Source organism: Rhinolophus ferrumequinum, chromosome X, assembly GCF_004115265.2.
Source record: "Rhinolophus ferrumequinum isolate MPI-CBG mRhiFer1 chromosome X, mRhiFer1_v1.p, whole genome shotgun sequence".
NCBI lineage: Eukaryota > Metazoa > Chordata > Mammalia > Chiroptera > Rhinolophidae > Rhinolophus > Rhinolophus ferrumequinum.
Genome location: NC_046284.1, coordinates 39,979,236 through 40,001,606, shown reverse-complemented (window position 1 = coordinate 40,001,606; position 22,371 = coordinate 39,979,236). Strand labels below are relative to the sequence as shown.

General features: G+C 35.8%; 1 protein-coding gene across 5 annotated transcripts in view; it reads left to right on the top strand.

Moving 5' to 3' along the window:
* The window catches only part of PLS3 (plastin 3), a 100,833-nt gene that overhangs the window by 22,064 nt on the left and 56,398 nt on the right, over positions 1 to 22,371 (top strand). The window contains exon 1 of one of the 5 annotated variants that reach the window (XM_033117688.1): positions 21,043 to 21,106. The exons of the other annotated variants lie outside the window; for them this stretch is intronic. The gene's annotated coding sequence lies outside the window, so the exon portion shown is untranslated. Of the gene's footprint in view, positions 1 to 21,042; positions 21,107 to 22,371 lie in introns of those variants that run through there. 5 annotated transcript variants of the gene reach the window in all.

Below are 22,371 nucleotides of genomic sequence, written 5' to 3'. Positions count from 1 at the left end.
ATCCCCCACTTCCCTTCTCCAGAGGTGACCATTAGTACTAGTTTCTTGTGTGTCCATCCAGAAATGATATGAAGTACATTTAACATTTGACATTTTCAGAAGAGCTTGGTGTTCTACATTTAGGAAGTGTGGCATTAAGTTTGAAGAAGTCTTTACCTTTTGAATTTTTAGGGGTGAATATAAGAATGAGGGATTATCAAAGGATGATAAAAAGAATCACCTTCAGTTTCAGGTTGGAGCTTTTCTTTCAAACACGCTTGACCCCAGATTCACCTGCATGGCATTAGGTCAAAATAGTTAATGACACCTAGAACCCAACTCTCCCATTATCTTCTGAATTCAATGCACAGAGAAATTCCTGGCCTCATTCTCCTTGCTTTTATGGGCAGTTAGTACCTCGTAGGCCCATTAGGAAAGGATAAGCTTCCCTGAGAGAGGAGGGCTGTAGTTCAGTCAAGAAAAGATATAATTTCTGGAAGACTGATTTAGAACTTTTTATATAATTACTTAATTCATTTAATAGGCCTGTATTAATTATCAACAGTATGCCAGGTACTGGTATCACTATGATAAATAGAACAATGTGTCATCGTTTGAAGAACTCAGAGTCTAATCCAGGCACTAAATTTTTTACAGATGAGGCAACAGAGGACTAATTTATTTGCCTCAGCAGACAGTGGTCGAGTACAGGTGAAGGATGGGGTCTCCAGATACCTAATCCATCATTCTTCTCAGCATAAATTTAAACTCCACATTCAGGGTCCAACTTCATTTAATAGGAATGCCTCTTCCTTCCTGAATCACTTTACACTAACTGGTGTTTTCTTTCAGATGATAACCAAATAGCAGATGCCATGTTACTAAAGTTGACATGAACTCTCTGAAATTCACTTCACCTGTAATTTAAGCAGCTTCCAGCTCTTCCATAGCTAATGGGAATTCATTAGCAATATCTCCGCAGTGGTAAATTATTTTTCTAGGTCATATTTTTAATCCAAAGTACTCCTTATGCTAACAAAACTGAAGTCCTAATTACTGATCTTAAACAGTTTCCTATGTTGTAAATGCATCCAAAAGATTCTGAAAGCTAATTCCAATACAGTATATTGGGTATACATTATGAGGTTTATCACTCTTGATTTCCTCTAAACTGGATTTTATCACTCTCATAGAGCCAGTATTTGTATTCTCACCAAGAAAAAAATTTCCATTTCATTCATTTATTCATTCACTTATTCAAATATTTACTGAGTGCTTTCTATAGGTCAGGTACTATTCCAGGCACTGGGGATTATACCTGTGACTGAAACAAACAAAAATTACCACCCTTATGAAGTTAACATCCTACCATGGTGAGATAGAAAATAAACAATTACATAGTATATTCTATGGTAATGTGTTATGGAGAAAATTGAAGCAGGATTGAAGGAATAGGGTGTGGGAAGAAAGGCATTTCAAGTCAATCATGTGGTCACAGAAGGCTTCACTGAGAGGGAGATATTTACAGCAAGACAGGAAGGAGATCAAGGAGTGTGTCGTGGGAATATCTAGGGATATTTACTTGTTCACTTGAACAAATAAAATGCATTTCTAATAACAGATACCTAAATTGTCATGCATTGATGGGTTTTAGCCCTGAAATTATTGTTTATATCCATTTTTATTTAGGTATTGAACAGAAAGAAATATCTTTTACCAATATCAAATACTCTAGTGGAATCACAAATTGACTATATATGCTAAGGCTATTATGTCAGTTATGTCAATAACGTTTTGGAAAGATTAGCAGGAATAATGTTTAAAACAGAATATGGAATTAATGCAAGTAGATTTTCCTCCCTTTTCCCTATTAATTTAATTGCACTGTATTCTGTGTTTAATTCCAAATTAGATTTTTTTAGTTAAACTTTTACCTTGCAATAATCGTAGACATGTTACTTGCAAGAAATGACACAGAGAGATCCTGTATACCTTTTATCCAGTTTCTCCCAATGGTAACCTCTTCCAATATATCAAAATCCAGATACTGACATTGATACAGTTAAGATGCAGAAGAATTTCATCACTAGAATCCCTTGTGTTACCTTTTTATAACAACACACACCTGCTTCCTCCCCCTTCTCTATCTTTACCCCTGGAAACCACTAATCTGATCACTATTTCTATAATTTTGTCATTTCAAAAATATTATATAAATGGAATCATACAACATGTAACTTTTTGGGATGGGCTTTCTTCACTCAGCATAATTCTCTGTAGATTCATCTAAGTTGTGTATACCAAATCTCCTTTTTTTAAAATTAAAGTTTATTGGGGTGACAATTGTTAGCAAAGTTACATAGATTTCAGGTGTACAATTCTGTATTACATCATCTATAAATTCCATTGTGTGTTCACCACCCAGAGTCAGTTCTCCTTCCAATCACCATATATTTGATCCCTTTTACCCTCATCTACTAACCCCCACCCCCAAACTCTGGTAACCACTAAATAATTGTCTGTGTCTGAGTTTTTGTTTCTTCATTTGTTTGTCTTGTTCTTTTGTTGTTTTCAGTTTTATATACCACGTACCAGTGAAATCATACGGTTCTCTACTTTTTCTAACTTATTTTGCTTAACATAACAATCTCAGGATCCATCCATATTGTCACAAGGGGTATTATTTCATCTTTTCTTATGGCTGAATAGTATTCCATTGTGTATATATACCACATCTTCTTTATCCAATCATTATTTCTAGAAATTTTTAAGACCACCTGTTAGATTTCTATTTACAAGACTCCTAAACCTATCATTCTGCTTTAAGGAAAATATGGTTTACCTCTTCTGTTGTCTCAAACAAATGCATTTCCCCCAATAGAAAAATATAATATGCCACTAACATTGGGATTTAGGGTATTGGAGTTTGGGATGTGCTTATTATTCATGAAGAGTAAATCAAAAGTTTTTAAATGAAAACTTGTACATTTTCATGCTTTGATTATGCAAAATAAAAATCTTTAAAATCACAAAAAGGATCTGGAGAAGTTCTTAATTTTAAAAGGACTCTTAAAAACGTACTGTTAGGTGTTAAAAAATGAAAGGAACTGTTAAACTGATTAGGGCTGAAGAACAGAAGAGAAAAATGTCACCTTGTTGCTTTTGTCAGGGAAAAGTAATGAGACTGAGCTTTCATTTCTCTCTTGCTTTCTGAAGATAAAGCTTTTTCTACCCTTCTTTCTTTCTGTTTAATGATTCAGGGTGAAAGCACCAAAAAAACCTTCTGGCGCTCTTGCCCATCCTGTTTGTATTCTAAACTGGCTTGTATTGCTTTAATAAAATATATCACTGGTGGCCTATAACATTATGAATATAGTAGTAAGTTGTTAGACTTAAAAATCAGGAATCTGAAAATCACAGTCCAGTTATACTATGTTAAATACAATTAGCAGAATTACTTCTCAATAATGAAAACTTCCCTAAGTTATAGCATATGGTTCATAGTTCTAGTATAATCATTACAGTGAAATTTACTACCACTAATACACAGGGTGTCAAAAAAATGTATACATATTTTAAGAAAGGAAAAAACTATTAAAATCATAATACTCACTATATACCAATAGCAAAAGATGAATACAAGTCATGTTTGATTTCTGCAATTACAAGAGGTGCTCAAAGTGGTTAGCATCAGTGTAAACTGTTCCAACACCACAGCGGAAGAAGCAGGACTTGCTGTGTGAGGCCTCCCGGATCTCCCCTTGTGCACATCACACACAGTAGCATGCATCACAAACTTATCATGAATACATGCAGTTGTTAGGTGTGTTGGAGGTTGTGTTGCATACTCACGCCTCCATGTTGTACTTCCACAACGTTCTCCAATTTCAAATACCACTTCAAAATGGTCTTGCGCTCCTCAAACGACAACCATGCTTCCACCATTTTCTTTGACTGTCCTGCCTGTTGCATGGTGACGCTAGCATTCATTTGATTAATGCCATCGTTTGAGCGAACGTCATACTACACAGTTGCTACCGTAATTCAATTCAACTTCGAAGAGTAATACATAGATAACATCGCTTAAAATGTGTATACATTTTTTTTTTTGGGCAACCCTCGTATAAGCGATTTGTTTCTTCTCCACCTACTCCTAACTTTATTTGGGTAATAGTCACAGCTACAGCAAATGTACAGCTACGTATCCTGTGATTAGAAAAAAGATTGTAGTTTAAAGAAGAAAGCAATATATTTATTTGGACTAATGAGAGACTTTTAAAAGCTCATTCTCTAAAGCAGTGAATTCTTAGAGCCATGAGCTGGGGCCAGTCTACCCCATCAAAAGAACCCTGCTAGTGGCTTTAGCCAATTTCTGAGATAATAGTACCAGGGATACACTGGGAGAGGGAAGAAGTTACTCTTATGTGGATGACTTTTTGCTAACAATATGATTTTTAGCAAGTGAAGGCCACAAAAGCAATTTGATTTGTGGCAGAATTAATTATAATGAGATTTTATTAGCTGTAGTCCCCCCTTATCTGCAGTTTCACTTTCCAAGGTTTTGGCTACCCACGATCAATCATGGTCTGAAAATACTAAATGGAAAGTTCCATAAATAAACAATTCATTCTGAGCAGCATGATGAAATCTCAGGTCACCCTGACGGGGACGTGAATCATCCCTTTGTCCAGTATATCCATGCTGTACATGCTCCCGTCCATTAGTCACTTAGTAGCCATTTCAGTTATCGGATCAACTGTCACAATATTGCAGTGTTTGTGTTCAAGTAACCCTTATACTAAGAGCCTAACGGTATGTCACAGTCATTCACCTCACTTCATCTTACCACATTGGCATCATATCTTCTGACCACATAGGTACTGTATCATCTCATTATTATGCAAAGGGTGAGTACAGTACAATAAGATATTTTGAGATAGACCACATTCACATAATTCTTATAGTACATTGTTATAATTGTTCTATTTTATTATTGGTTATTGTTAATCTCTTACTGTGTCTAATTTATAAATTAAACTTTATCATAGGTATGTATGTATAAGAAAAAACATAGTGTATATTGAATTCAGTACTATCCACTGTTTCAGGCATCCACTGGGGTGTCTTGGAATTGTATCCCCTGTGGATGAAGGGGGAACTCCTGTACCAGGTAACAGATTGCCAAATAAAATACTGAGCAAGCAATACTGGTCAATTTTAATTCAGTCTCTAGAGATCTGAGTTAGCATAGTGTTATGTTTATGGATTCAACTCTATCCTCAAAGAAATACAATTGGGGCATCTCAGCAAAAATAAAATAAAAATTTTGGGGCATCTCTCATACTTTTGAATAGTAAGGACATAAAACGCATTATGAAACCACAGTATTTTTGCAGCCAGTCTTAAGGATAAATCTATATTGTGTTCAGAATTCTGTGTTGGGCCAAAGTTAATAATGACCATTATGTGTAGAAAATAGCAACCATTGTTGTTAAATTAAACTCTCTCTGGAGATTAAAAGAAATTTTTAATTAAACTAATAAAATCTTATGGCAACATAACCAAAGAAATTAGCATAACCAGAGGAGAATGGATAGAATTAGAAAATAGTGCAATTGTTGAAATATACCTGGTAAAGGAACCCTAAACTATGTAAAGCTGCTGGCTGTTTACTTGTCTAAAAAAACAACTCCAAAAGTATACACACACAAATTTGAATTTTTCAGCTAGGCCTTTAATCAGACTGTTCATGACAAACTCCCAGTGAAATAGAATTAATTTGTATTGTGTTTTAAACATGTATATATGTGTTTGCAAGAATTACATGGAAGAATTAGACAGACAGAGAGTACTTGGTGGTTCTTGAAGTGAATATTGGCAATCTTAAGGACGTTTTATTAGACAGTGAGGCAACAATTTTTCTCTGCAAACATGGCTCCAATAATACTAGCAGAAAATATTTCACATGCAAACATATCTGAACCTCTTCATGAATGCATTTAACACTTTGAAGTAATGGCAACATCTGGTAACAAGTAGAAACCAGCCTCTTATAAACTATGGCTTCATGTTACCACTTCATCTGAATTAGTCATTTAAAGGGGTTTTATTTGTCTTCCAAAGAACTGACAAGGTTAATCTTGGACTAGGGCAGGCAGGCAGGAAATGCTAAAGTGGCTCTTTCTTTTGAAGGTTTGGTTATTCCTTATGAGGTCAAAAAGAAGTCGTATTAAAGTTTAGAAAGGTAAAGCAGTGATATCTTGGCAGCTAAGTTACATTTTTCTTTTTTGTGTGGTAAGTTTGAGGGTAAACTGTAAAATTCAAATCCTCTTCTTTTCTCTGAAATGCTTTTATTTTCTAAAAGTGAAGAATTTTTAAAAACCATTTCAGCTGTCAAATTTGATTAGGGATTCGGTGTCACTAGAAAGCTGTAACCTATCATTTGTTTGGCCAGATTAACTCTCAGGAATCATCCTATTTTGTAGAGTTACCCAATGGAACAAGAGTAGATGCCTTTTATGTTTATTTATTTGATTTGCATTAAAAGAGCTAAAAGTTTGCTCTTGGTTGTATAATAAACCACTATAGCAAATAACAGTGAGTTAATTCCTTTAGCATGCAATGTCATCATATAATCATTTAACAGGTACTTACTGAGTGCCTACTGTGTGCCAGGCACTGTTCTAGATGCTTGAGATAGATTGGTGAACAAAGCAGACAAATCACTGCCCTTATAGAGCTTAATAAATATTAACACAGTAGAGCAATTTAAAATCATTTAATGATATCACTCAGATTTTAAAGACCTTCATTGAATGAGTTTTGAGAACTCTTGCACATTTCGTCTGAAGTTTGAATAGGGAAAAATTGACAATTTGTTTGGAATAAACGGCAGTGAGCTAGAAGCTGATAATTAAAGCAAACATTTCATTTTTGATTCTCACTTTTATTTTTCATTTACCAGTGTTATAATTAGACCCCTTAAGTATCTGAGGAAAGTTATGAGTTTAACTTGTGAATTTATTCTTTAGGATGGGCTTAATTTGGGGGGGGGGGCGGTGGTGAAAGGACATAGTAGCCTGGGAAATTAATGTTAAAGTATGGCATTTGTAAACATTGTCTTCTGTCATTTGAAGAATTATAGAATACTTAATTATTTAATATTCACAGTGGAAAATGAATGTACTGCTCAGTTATTTTTGCCTATGTGAGTAGTACAAGAGCTGACTCAAAGGAGATGACATGATGGTTCCTGTCCTGAAGTGAAATAAGATGATGGGTTGTGGTGGAAAAATGGTGTGATTATGCCCATATTTGTTCACATCTCGTGTTCATTTCCTTTTATAGAGGAAAACCAAAGAGAGTCTCATTTCTTATTTTTTAAGTTTCCTTTTTGTATTTCCTTGCCATTTTTTTCTTTCTTTTCTCTTAAAATTGCATTATAATGATTTGCAATTCAATTGGCTCAAGTTGTGCCTTGCAATAATATAAGTACCCCTTAGAATGGTCATAGTGGTGGCATTATACCCATTTTAGGGAATTGATTACATATATGGACACTACCCTCTGAGCCCTTTGGGTGTGAAAGACATGTTTCATAAATCTTTATATTTCCTGATGCCATCTCTAGTACAGTGCCTTTTTGAGAGTGGATGCTCATTCAATGTTTATCTAGTGAATGAACACGAGCCAGGAATTTTATTTTTCCTTTCCAAAATACCAAATACTTTCTTGTAAGCATACAGAATTTTTTAAAACTTATTTTTATGGAAAATTTGAAACATACAGTGTAAAATACCATAATGAACCCCCAGCTTCAAAAATTATCGATATTTGAGCAATACACTATACATCTAAAGCTGAAGTAGAATAATATTGAATGTCAACTATAATTAAATATATATATATATATATATATATATATATATATATATATATATATGTATATGTATATAGAGTGCCAAAAATGTATACACATTTTAAGGAAAAAAAACTATCAAAATTATAATACTCATTATATACTGATAAGAGATGAATACAACTCACGTTTGACTTCTGCAATTACAAGAGGTGCTCAAAGTGGTTACCATCAGTGTCCAGACACTTCTGATTATGGTGAACTACTGCTTGAACAATGTTGACCAAAGTGTCCACTTGTATACATTTTTTTTTGGCACCCTCTGTATGTATATAGTCACAGGATATGGAATACAGCATAGTGAAGATAGTCAATGGAATTGTAACAGCTGTATGCAATGTTAGAGGGGTAGTAACTTGGGGGAGGAGTTATCACTTTGTGAGGGGTGTAAATGTCTAACTATTACATTGTTTTGTGCACCTAAAACTAATAAACATTTGAAAACAAAAGAATTGTACACTTGAAATAAATTATCAGTATTTGATATTCTTATTTTATCTTTTCTCTCCCCTTCTTTTTTATTTCTATTTGGGATTTATTTTAAAATAACCCACATATTATTTTACCCACAAATACTATAATACGCTTAGTTTTTAATATTTTTAAGTAGTAATAAGTTTTACATTTCATATAGAGTTTAACTTTCAAACCCTTTCTCTTCTAGTTTATGTCAGAGAAGGAAACTCTTACTGTTTATGAAGAGAAAAATCTGATTTGCTACATATGAGCTGGATATTTTTAAGACGTTTTATAACAAACATATTGCCTTTCTCAATCTTTTTTTAAAAAATGTATTAAAAGTTTTTAAGACCTAAAACCATAAACTCCTAGAAGAAAACATAGGCAGTAAACTCTCTGATATTGCTCATAATAATATTTTTTCTGATATGTCACCTCAGGCAAGGGAAACAAAAGAAAAGGGAAAACAAATGGGTCTACACAAAACTAAAAAGTTTTTGCACAGTGTTGTGCGGGGTGTCATATGGGGTCTCCGCTCCCGCTCCCCACGTAAGAACACAGGATGTGGCTAGGCCAAAAAGGAACACCCACGGAGCCATACGTAGGGGAGTCATACCACTATAGTTTCACTGGAGGCTGGCTTCACACGACGTGCGACCTGCTGTCCGCTTTTCTGCCAACCGACCGATTCCCACTCCCCAGTGCAGCCGCGGCAGTTATATCAGTGGCCAGTGGCTCACTGGTTACAGCTGATGGCCAACTAGCCACAGCCTTCGGCCATCTACTACCCGAGCCAGCACCTTTCCATGTGAGGCCGAGAGCCTGGAAACTACTCTCCAGGGCTTTGTCCCCACAACAGCAAACAACCTCTGAATGAGAGAAGATATTCACCAATGATACATCTGATAAGGGGTTAATATCCATAATTTATAAAGAACTCAAGCAATTTAACACCAAAAAAACCTAACAATCCAATTAAAAAATGGGCACAAAACCTGAATAGACGTTTCTCCAAAGAAGATATACAGATGGCCAATAGACAAATAAGACGCTCAACGTCACTAATCATCTGAGAAATGCAAATTAGAACCACAATGAGATACCACCTCACACCTGTCAGAATGGCTATTATAAATAAATCAACAAATTAGTGTTAGGGAGGATGTGGAGAAAAGGGAATCCAAGGGCACTGTTGGTTGGATTGCAAATTGGTTCAGCCACTATGGAAAACTGTTTGGAGGTGCCTGAAAAAATTAAAAATAAAACTATCTTCTGACCCAGCAATTCCACTACTGGGTATTTACCCAAAGAATTCAAAAAGATATATGCACCACCATGTTCACTGCAGTGCTATTTACAATAGCCAAGATAATGGAAGCAACCTGAGTGCCTATCAACAGACGATTAGATAAAGAAATTGTGGTACAGGGAGGACAGTAGTAGATGAGGGTAAAAGGGATCAAATATATGGTGATGGAAGGAGAACTGACTCTGTGTGGTGAACACACAATGTGATATATAGGTGATGTATTACAGAATTGTACATCTGAAACCTCTGTAACTTGACTAACAATTGTCACCCCAATAAACTTTAATTTAAACAAAAAAAAAGAGGGGCGGCCAGTTAGTTCAGTTGGTTAGAGTGTGGTGCTCTTAACAACAAGGTTGCTGGTTCGATCCCCACATGGGCCACTGTGAGCTGTGCCCTCCACAACTAGATTGAAACAACTACTTGACTTGGAGCTGATGGATCCTGGAAAACCACTTAAATAAAAGTTAAAAAAAAGAAATTTAAAAAAAATGGAGGTACACATATACAATGGAATATTACTCAGCCACAAAAAAGAATGAAATTATACCATTTGCAAGAACATGGATGGACCTGGAAGGTATTAATGTTAAGTGAAATAAGTCAGACACAGAAAGACAAATACTACATGATCTCACATGTGGAATTTAAACAAGAAAATAAATGAACAAATAACACAGAAACAGACTCATAGGTGTAGGGAACAAGCTGATGGTTGCCAGATGGGAGGCTGTTGGGAGGCTGGGTGAAAAAGGTGAAGGGATTAAGAAGTACAAATAGGTAGTTAAGAAATAGTTGTGGGGATAAAGCAAAGCATAGGGAACATAGTCAATAATAATATGGTAATAACTGTATAGTGCAAGGTGGTTACTAGACTAGTCTGGGCCATCACTTCTAAATTATATAAATGTTTAACCACAATGCTGCACACCCGAAACTAATATAAAATACTATTGAATATCAACTGAAATTGAAAAATTAAAAAGGGGGAGGAACCAAGATGGCACAGTAGGTAAACACTGTGCTTACCTTATCTCACAACCACATAAAAATTACAACTAATCTACAAAACAACCATTTTTGAGAATCACCTAAAATCAAGTTGAACTGAAGCCTTTCAAATAAGGACTTGTAGAAGAAGCCACCTCCAGATGGGTGGGAAGGTTAGAGACGTGGAACGGGCTGGTCCCACATCCACGTGTGACTATTAAAGGTTGGAAGGGCTATTTTGGCTGTGGGGGTACCTCCCCATCCCCTAGAAGGGCAAGAGATCCCAGCCCCACTGCAGCCCAGGGTTCCAGTGCTGGGGAGAGAAGTCCCCATGATTTTTGGTTGTGAAAACTAGCGGACATTGTGACTGAGACAGTGCAGCTGCACTCACAGGCGCTCATCTTAAAGGGACTGCGCGCAGACTTACCCACCAACAGAATAACTCTCTCCAGCGCTGGGGCAGCAGCTGAAAGGCAGCAGAGACACATGGTGGGGAATTGAGTTGTCTGGCTTGGGACGGGGACTGGAGAAGCGGCTTTCACTTGGACGAGGGAGCTGGTGGAGGCCATTGTTTCTTTGTTGAGCTCTCCCCCTTCCCAGCCTGTGAACACAGGCAACCGCCATTTCTGAGTCTCTGCAGTTCGTTTACCACCCCCTGGTGATTTGAGACCTGGCCCCGCCCAACTTTCGGGCACACCCAGGCTGCTTCCAGAGGCTTTTTTATACAGACCACCTGCCTTGGCTCAAGGTGCAGACTTGCCCAGACTCAAAGGTTCACAGAACCCAGACAAGCAGCATCTGGCTTGAGCATGTCCTGTACCTCTGGCTGAGCAGCCCTAAGCCGGCACTAGTGGCAGCTGGCCTTGGTTTGCGGCTTGGCCTCTCAAAGGTGCTTCCAAGCACGGCACCATCTGTGGATTTCTTTCTGGCTCCCGCTAGGTGGCCCCGGGGTGTGGGGCATAGGCTGAGGCTGAAGAAGACCTACAGCGGATCCTCTCCAAGGTTGTCCTGGGGCTGGTGCCCACAGTGGCAGGCTTCAAAACGAGCTGGAGCCAGAGGGTCAGCCCCTATACAACAACTCTTCCACTGTCAAGGCCAGTCCTCACAACCAGTGAACCCAAGGGTAAGTCCCTCCCATTGATGTGCAGTTATCAACCAAAGCTCAACTACAAGAGGAGGGCACATACAACCCACACAAGGGATGCACTTGGAGTGCATGACTCAGGTGACCAGAAAGACTGTGCCACAGAATCCCACAGCACACCTACTACATAAGTCCACTCTGCTAAGACCGGAAGACATAGCAGCTCTACCTAATACATAGAAACAAACATAGGGAGGCAGCCAAAATGGGGAGACAAACATGTCCCAAATAAAAGAACAGAACAAAGCTCCAGAAAAAGAACTAAGTGAAATGGAGATCAGCAATCTATCAGATGCAGAGTTCCAAACACTGGTTATAAGAATGCTCCATGATCTCAGGAAGAACTCCAACAGAAAGATAGGAAGCATACAAATGGAGACGGAAACCATTAAAAAAGAACGAGTCAGAAATAAAGGATACAGTAATGGAAATGAAGAAAATATTACAGGGAATCAATAGTAGATTAGATGAAGCAGAGGATCCAATGAGCAATGTAGAAGATAAGGTAGCAGAAAACACCCAACCAGAACATCAAAAAGAAAAAATAATCCAAAAAATTGAGGAGAGTTTAAGGGGCTTCCAGGACAATATCAAGTGTACCAACATTTGCATTATAGGGGTACCAGAAGAAGAGAGAAAACAAGGAATTGAAAACCTATTTGAAGAAATAATGATAGAAAACTTCCCTCGCCTGGTGAAGGAAATGGACATACAAGCCCAGGAAGCACAGAGTCCCAAACAAGATGAACCCAAAGAGGCCAACACTGAGACACATCATAATTAAAATGCCAAAAGTCAAAGACAAAGAATCTTAAAAGCAGCAAGATAAAAGCAGTTAGTTACCTACAAGGGAGCCCCCATAAGACTGTCAGCTGATTTCTCAACAGAAACTTTGCAGGCAAGAAGGGAATGTGGCAGGAAATATTCCAAGTGATGAAAAGCAATGACATAAAACCAAGATTGCTCTACCCAGCAAGTCTGTCATTTAGAATTGAAGGACAGATAAGGAGCTTCCTAGAGAAGAAAAAGCTGAAGGAGGTCATCACCACCAAACCAGTATTACAAGGAATCTTAGAGGGACTTCTTTAAGATGGGAGGGAGGTTAAGGATCGGTGAAAGGGGAAGGGATTAAGAAGTACAAATTAGTTGTTATACAGTAGTCGTGGGGATGTAGAGTATAACATAAGGAATATAATCAATAATATTGTAATAACTAGGTATGGCACCAGATAGGTACTAGATCTATCAGGGTGATAGATGGGGATGTGGTTGTGGTCAGGGTGAAAAAGGTGAAGGCATTAAGAAATACAAATTGGTAGTTAATACCATATGGGGTATATAATCGACAGTGTTGTAAAAATCATGTAAAGTGCCAGATGGGCACTGGACTTATTAGGGGGACCACGTCATAGACTGTGTAGATGCCTGACCAATGCACTATACACCTGAAGAGCTGAAGTAGAATAATATTGAATGTCAACTATAACTAAATATATAGGTATATATAGTCACGGGATGTGGAGTACAACATAGGGAAGATAGTCGATGGTATTGTAACAGCTATATAAGATGTCAGAGGGGTTATCACTTTATGAGGGGTTTAAATGTCAAACTATTATGTTGCTTTGTACATCTGAAACTAATAAAAAAAATGGAAAAAAATAAAAAGAATAAGAGGTTCACCTTTACAGTTACAAAACAAGTCATGGGGATATAACGTACAGCCTAGAGAATAGTCAGTAATATTGTGATAGTATGGTACAGTGTCATATGGTTGCTGGACTTATGGCAATAACTTCTTTAGTTATATAAATGTTGAAAAACTAGGGTGTACACCTCAAACTAATATTGTATGTTAGCTATACTTTTTTATATTAACATTTTCTTTTTTATTTTAAATTTATTGGGATGACAATCGTTAATAAAATTATATAGGTTTCAAGTATACATTTCTATAATACAGCAATCCCTCTCTTGGGTATCTACCAAAAAATCTGAAAACATTTATCCGTTTAGATTTATGTGCTCTGATGTTCATTGCAGCATTATTTACAGTGGCCAAGACATGGAAACAATCAAAGTGTCATGCGATAGATGATTGGATAAAAAAGATGTGGTATATATACACAATCGAATACTGCTCTGCCATAAGAAAAGATGAAGTACTGCCATTTGTGACAACATGGATGGATCTTGAGATTATCATGCTATGCAAAATAAGTCAGACAGAAAAAGTCAAGAACCATATGATTTCACTCATATGTGGGATATAAAACTGAAAACAACAAAGGAACAAGACAAAGAAATGAAGAAACAAAAACTCATAGACACAGGCAACACTTTAGTGGTTACTACAGGGTAAGGGGGATGGGGATGAGTTAGAAGGGGGAAAAGGACATCAAATATATGGTGATGGATGTTAGCTATATTTTAATAAAAATCTTTTAGAAATATATTAAAAGTTTCTAAACTATGCTATCCTGATAAATTCATGTCTCATGGACATGAACCTGATTCTGCAAAATGTGGTTTGGAGTAGATAATCTGTAGATTGTTCCCCTCAGAATTTATATTAATGAATTAAGTTTTCTTCTCACAATTCAACAACACAGAACTCACATTAAAAATCTATTCTGTGGCTGTATGCAATGTCAGAGGGGTAGTAGATGGGGGGAGGGGATTATCACTGTGTGAGGGATACAAATGATAAATGTCTATGACATTGTTTTGTACACCTGAAACTAATTTTAAAAAAAAACCTATTCTATTAGGATGATACCCTCTGAGTCCTTCCATCTTGTTGCAAATGGTAAGATTTCAATCTTTTTTTATGACAGAGTAATACTCCATTGTATACAAGCATATGTACCACAATTTCTTTATCCAATCATCTATTGATGGGCATTTTAGTTGTTTCCATATCTTGGCTATTGTGAATAGTGCTGCAGTAAACATAGAGGGTATTATGCTAAGTAAAATAAGTCAGACTGAGAAAGACAAATACCATATAATCTCACTTATATCTAGAAAATCTAAGGAATAGAATAAATGGGCAAACAAAACAGAAACGGACTCATAGATAAGAAGAACAAACTGATGGTTGCTAGATGGAAAGGGAGTGGGGGTTGGGTGAGAAAAGTGAAGGGATTAGGAAATACAAATTGGTAGTTACAAAATAGTCAAGGGGATGTGAAGTATAGTATGGGGAATATACGTAGTCAATAATATTGTAAAAACTATGTATAGTGTCAGATGGGTATTAGACTTATCCGGGGGATCACTTCATAAATTATATGCCGAACGACTATGCTGTACACCTGAAACTAATATAAAATAATATTGAATGTCAACTATAATTTTAAAAATATATAGTCATGGGATGTGAAGTACAGCATAGGGAGTATAGTCAATGGTATTGTAATAGCTATGTATGGTGTCAGATGGGTGGTAGACTTGTTGGGGTTATCACTTTGTGAGGTGTGTAAATGTCTAATCACCATGTTGTTTTTGTACACCTGAGACTAATAATAATAATAATAATAATAATAATAATAATAATAATAAAAGAAAGATGTGGAAAGAGGTATGGACGCCTAAAAAAAGAACCTATTCTCGTGATTGTATTCTCAGTTTTGAAATTTCTTGTTAAAACCTACATACCTTATGTTTTTTGACTCTCTGAAATTGTATGACTGCATCATAAATATTACTAATTTAAGCACCAGTTGTCAAAAAAAGTGTGGCATATGGGCCCTTGACGGTCAAAATTACTTGCATAGTAACACTAAGATGTTATTTGCTTTTTCACTGTTGATATTTGTGCTGGTGGGTAAAACTGCTGGTGCCTTAGGAGGTAAGGCAATGGCACCACACTGATAAGTCATTGTATTCAAAGCTGTACCTTCCCTGTAAAAAAAAAAAAAGAAAAGAAAAAAAGAAGCCCTACAAAATTTATTTCATTTACAAATGTCCTTGATGAAACAAGGAAATTTAATTTTATTAAATCTCAACTCTTGATATACAATTAAAATTTTTTTCTGTGTGATGAGATGGGAAGTACATTAAAAGCATTTCTGCTGTGTATTGTAACAGGCATATAGGATGTCAGAGGGGTAGTAGTTTGGGGGAGGGTGTTACCACTTTGTGAGGGGTGTAAATGTCTAAACTATTACATTGCTTTGTACACCTGAAACTAAAAAAAATTTTGAAAAAAAGCATTTCTGCTGCATATGGGTGTACAATGGTTATCTTGAGGAAAAGCCCTTTTGCAGTGTTTTGAATTGCAAGGTGAATTAGCTGCACATTTAAAAATAGAAAATCGTTTTTATTTGAAGGATGAAATAACATATTAACTGATTATTCAGACCTGAATATTTGGCAGATATTTTATGAAAAATGAACCAAGTGTGCCTGTCACTGCAAGAAAAATAACCGAGAGTATTTGTTGCCAATGATAAAGTTAGAGCTTTCGAGGAATAATTCAGATTTTTGAAAATTTGCTTCAGCCAAATTTCAATACTTGGACTTTTCTAATGAGATCAGTGGTGTTTTTACTGAAAGTGATTTGCTAGATACTGTAAAATGAAGTGTGACAACATTTGGAAGATGTGCATTAGTCAAACAAGATTGTTCCAAATAACCACTGCATGGTGTTACAAAATCAAGCACAGGTTAAAAAAAAAAAAAAAAAGGTCCATTTAGAGTGCAAGGTAGACCAATGGATTTTAATGTAACAGAGTATGAAAAATTCATTGATATGGTATCCGATTCCACACTGTAACTAACATTAAATAAACTTCCACTTTTTGAATTTGGGCATAGTATTATAAAGAAGAGTATCCATAATTATCTGAAAAAGCTCTTAAAATACTTCTTTTCACCAACATGTTGGTGGGAGAGTACATTTTCTTCGTGTACTTGAACCAAACAACATGTGACTTATTCCTTTGTATGAGTTTATTAGCTATGAACAGAACACAGATGTCTTTTTTTCCAGTTTCATTGAGACATAATTGACATATAACATTGTATTAATTTAAGGTGTAAACATGAGTTTATGTTTGTATATATGTGAAGTGATCACCACAATAAACCTAATTAACAGCCATCACCTCATGTAGTTACAATTTTTTTCTTGTGATGAGAAATTTTAAGATTTACTCTGTTGGCGACTTTCAAATACAATTTAGTATTGTTAACTATAGTCACTACACATGTCTTTTATTTTTTTTAACTTGTCAAAAAATGTACTGTAAAAATGTATCTGATGCCATTTTTATTTTAAAATTCACTGATAAGAAAAGGTAAAATGTCAACACGTCAGTTCTATAACAGTAATATGCATATCATGAACATATACGGTTTTTTTTCAAACATATATATACCTACTTTTTGAATTGACATTGCTAGAGAAAAGTGAGAAAAGGGCTTTAGCAATAGAATTATTACCCGAATACTAACATAAATCTATACTTTTTGCCCAGATGGGTGTCACTTATTCAACTCTAGCAAAAGGAACTTCAATTGGCATTTTATTTCTGTTGAATATTTCATGTATTCTTTCAATCATTATTAGTGCTGCTGTTAGGAATATGTGTTCCTTTGGTAGGAAAAGGCATTCTACTATGAAATGCATGTTCTCTTTAATAATATACATATAACGAAGACATGGTATAGTTACCACTTATTCAAAATATTCTGTATCTGTAAATACATCAGCAGTACAGATGTCTTTTAAATCAGTTCCTTGCTCCATACGTAGTTAAGTTGATAATTTTTGAAGGACTCGTGCTTAAAACTACCATCCATTTATTTCAGAATTTTGTTTTTGTGATTAGGACAAGGTATATAACATGTAATAAGAAATCCTATTCTAAAATTTTGACAGATTTGATTACTTTGTTATGCAAATACAGAGCTAATGAAGATTTATTGGGGAGGCATACCTTGAAAGTTGAAATTAAGATATTTTATGGTTTGTTTTCCCCCAAAATATGAAAAACAAATGATTGCATAAACGAGATCTACTTGACTGTTAAAACTGACACATCCATGCAACAGAAAGTTTGTGTGCCTAATACTGTTCCTACTATACATTTCCTAAACTTTCCAATATAGTCCAAAATTACAGTAGTAATTTCCTGCATGTTACTTTGGTACCTCTTAATGTTAGATTCCTTTGCTTTGATGCTTCTCTCACTGTGGGTGTTATCTATTTGTTTGTTTGCTTTATACTCATAAGTCATGAAGATGGATAAAATACTATTTCATTAAAGGACAATAGATCCGTGTCATTGAGGTGTGTCATTAAGCACAGTGGGAGAGGCCTCCAGTGTACATGTCATACATGGAAAGAATATACTCGGTACTGGGTGTGGTGGAGAGCATGACGTTTGAAGGAAACTTGGAAGAGACTTTAAAAATACTGTCTAGGTCTTGTGTTCTAACTATATTACACTGATATATCTATGAAATTCTCATGCAGCTTTGGATATGCCTTTTCACCCTGAGGGGTGTGCGTGTCCACAGGTGTATGTGTGTGAACTTTCAACTTTATGGATTTTTGTAACATCAGAGAGAGAGAGAGAGAGGGTGCGCTTTATGTGTACAGATAAAGCATAGGTTTGTTTCCATTGGCTTTCCTCAGCATTCGTCACGATGAATTTGAAATGCAGTGTAAAAGTTGTTTTCATTCTGTGGCCTGCTTATAAAAATGTGAAATGTATTACACAACACTTGCCACCATCTTCTATTCCCAAATCAATTTTCATTGCCTGTAGTAAAAATAGAAATTCTTTTCACACACAGAGTCGCTCATAGGCTCATACACAAACACACTCCTCCCCCCATCCTGCACACCCACACATACCCCAGATGATGAGTGAGACATTTAGTAAAACTGGTTGAAGTACTGATGTGATAGAACAGTCTTTTAGGAAATGTCCTAGTAGTTACTAAGCAGAAGATAGCATTTTTGAGGAGAGTATCCATTCTTAGAAACTTGACCACAGTGTTTTGCAGTTTAAAATGAATTCTATTATGTAATGGTGAATAGACTTTAAAATCAGCGACATGGTGCCAACAGGTTTCACTCTAAGCAAAGATTAGCCTTAGAGTTCAGAAATCTAGAAAACGAGCACACACACACACTCACACTCCAGATGACCAGGAAAAGGAAAGTCAAGAAAGTCATTTCTAGGTAGCGTTACCATTGAAGAAGTGAGTAGCACTTGGGACAGATCCACCTAAATGATTTGAAACTACAAGTGTGGCAAAAAAAAAAAAAAAAGTAAGGCTGGTAAAACCCAACATTTCTGGTCTAACACTGAAACTATCTTCTTACCTGAGGCAATTGCCTATGCCCCAGTTTTCTCTGTCTCTAAAATGTATGATAATATAAACACGTACATCCTTTCTTCCAGGTAGCTCAAAGTGCTTGAGAGTTACTATGTCATGTATTCTCTGACAGGCCACAGGCAGATAGTGCTGTGCTTGTTTTACAAATGGTGAAATTGAGACTTGGAAAAGTTGAAGAGGCTTCATGTAGTGAGTGAGTCAGCAACGCAGACATGGAAAAACACGTCCTCTGGCTCCTGCTGCTATATTCTTTCTGTTCTGGATTGTGTTGCCTTTTGATATTTTATGTGGTTTTTGTGATTGATGAAATAAAGTGCTTCCATTAAGGAGACAAAACATAATCCAGTGTCTACTAATGATGGTTAGTGATGAGGACAAGAGAACACTTTGCCTCATAAAAGGGACTATCCCAATCCTTTTTACAAATTAGTGCATTGTGAGTTGCCTCCTTATTCTGAGATTTCAATATATTACCATAAAATGCTTCACTGCGTTTGCCTGATATTATTTATAAAGGACTGGAGTAGCTGTTATTTCAATTTCATTCTTATTAGGTAGAGCAGATGATGTTATGCATATTATATCCAAGACAGATTATAATAATGAATGCCACTTACTGAGCACCTTGCTGGAGCCAGATGCTCTAATATATTTATATCGGCTCATTTAATCATCATAGCAACCTTATGAAGTATGTGGATTAGCTCCACAGTTATAGATATGAACATGGGGCTCAGAGAAGATAAGTAATTTATTCAATGTCACACAGACTTCACATTTGTTAGACTCCTAAGACCCTGATGTTTCCATTGGGCTCCATTTCCTTTCAAATGATTGTCAGTATTAGAAATGGCCTCCTGAACCTAGTGCTTTACTCCTATTGATTTTCTGTTCTCTCCCATAAAGGGTAGTCACAACAAATTAGTTGCTTACTTTAGTAAATAACTGTTTAGAATTGCTAGACAAGCTAAAAGGCAAATTTCAATAATAAGAATAGCAGTGATCACCTATCTAATGCTTACCAGTGTGCCAGGCTATGATCTAAATTTTGGACACACATTATATCTCTTAAGCATCAAAGCATTGTACAAAGTAGTTACTATTACGTGAAGTAGTTACTATTATCATTTCTGGATGAGAAAACAGAGGCACAAGAACTTAAAGCAACTTGCCTAAAGATAAGCACAGCTAAAAAATGGTGGAGCCAGGATTTGAAATCAATCTGGCTTCAGAAAACTCTTAACTCTGCAGTCCTGCCTCTCAATAGAAAATTCATTTCAGCAAGTATTGGCTTAGTTCCTATATGCTATGCTGGTAGAAAATACAGTTCCTACAATTAACAGCTTACATTTCAACAGAAAACAAAGTGTAATAGATACTCGCAGTAAATGGTACAACACCTAGCCCATGGAGGTTGTATGAAGGTATGAATAAATTTGGATGGAAATGAATAATAGAGAACATAAGTAGTCAAACAGTTAATTCGCCTTTCTAAGTAATGCACTTTGCTATGGACAAATGACTTGGACACTGGGGAGAAGCTAGTTCCATATGTTCTAAAATAAGCAGGTTATTTGGCTAACGTTCAAACTCTAAATAGGTATGTGGGTTGTTGCTATTTGACCTGAACCAACTTTAAATTCCCTAGTGTTCTTGCATGATTTCAGTGGCTCTGCAATGAAAAAATTAACTTTGCTCTAAATGTTGTGAAGTTAGAATGTATTAATATTTGGCAAAATATTGTGAGGCCTACAGGAAGTAGATTCATAAGTATTATATCATTCTTTTGTTAGGGTGTTCCCTTTTTCTAGCAGGAAGTGTTATGACTTGCTCTCTAAAGTTGCAGTTGTAAGAAGAATGTTGGATTTCCAGATTGGTTTCTGGGCGTGGGAGGTTCCTTCTATTAGTGCTGCCGAGAAAGAAACAGGTTTGCTCTCACCGTTGCAGAAGGGTAACTATTTTAATATTATTTTGTTAGGCTCTAACTTTTAGATTACTGAATACTTAAGCAGAAATTTACTTTTAAAAAGTTGAAATTCTTATTATATGTTAGGGTAGTTAAACATTTGGAGACACTTTCTGAATCTTATTCAAGTAGAATCAAATTTAAGAGAAAAATTTGAAGTTTAGAATCTAAGCTGTTCTCTATGTCTTCTGTCTTTTCTTTATTTTGAAAGTATTTTTAGGGACTTTGTACATTTTTAAAAAATTGGTTTTGAAATCCTAATTATATAACTATATCTATCAAGTTAGATGACCAAAGGTTTAAATGACAGAAACTATTACTCTGTATTTTGGGGGATGGGGTGAGATTTCAAATGCTTTTGGTCTCTGTTAAATAGTTTTTCAATATTCTATGAACTAGAAGATGAGGTAGCTGTCATGACAACATGATTAGATTAGTATTCTACTCTTACAAAATAACTTATGACAAACAGTTGTCCTAGCGTTTATTTATACTTTACAAATAATTGAAAATCATTGGTGATGAAATTTTAGTGGTGTTATTTTATAACATGGTAGTGATACTGATTTTTGATGCTCACAAACTCACCAAGGTATTCCTTCACATGGTGATCCTATAAGTTTTATTTCTCCTTGTTTCAGTATAGCTAGTTATATAAATCCTGACCCCAAGTTAAAGGTAACCTCTCAGAGTGGTTGCACTTAATATACCTGTATGAATTAAAAAGTGAAGTATGAAACAAAAGAATCTAGTTTTCAGTTAACAAATACGATATTTGAGAACATATAAGCAGGGTATGTAACACTGCAGGAGGCACTTTCAGTGGCTAATAGATAAGCTCTCAACTTAGCTCAAAGCCTAAGCTAAAATTGTATCTCTAGTGATTCCTGAGTTATACTCGTACATCATAATATTTGGTTGGAGTTGAAGCATGTTAACTAGTCTGATCTTGCCGTGTGTGTGTGTGTGTGTGTGTGTGTGTGTGTGTGTGTGTGTTACCCTTAACCTCAATGTTAATATCTTAAGGAAAGGAGAATGGAAATACCCATCAAGTGTGAATTTTAATTAATTTTATTAGCAGCAGATAAATGTTTTCATAAATTATTCAGATAATTTTGAAAAGTGTCGAGGTTTACTTAGGAAATATGGAAGAGATTAGGTCTTTTAAAAGATGAGTAGACTGTTTCAATCCAAGCAGTTAATACACCTGAGCTTTGTACAGATGGGGGAAGGAGCAGTGTCATCTTGTG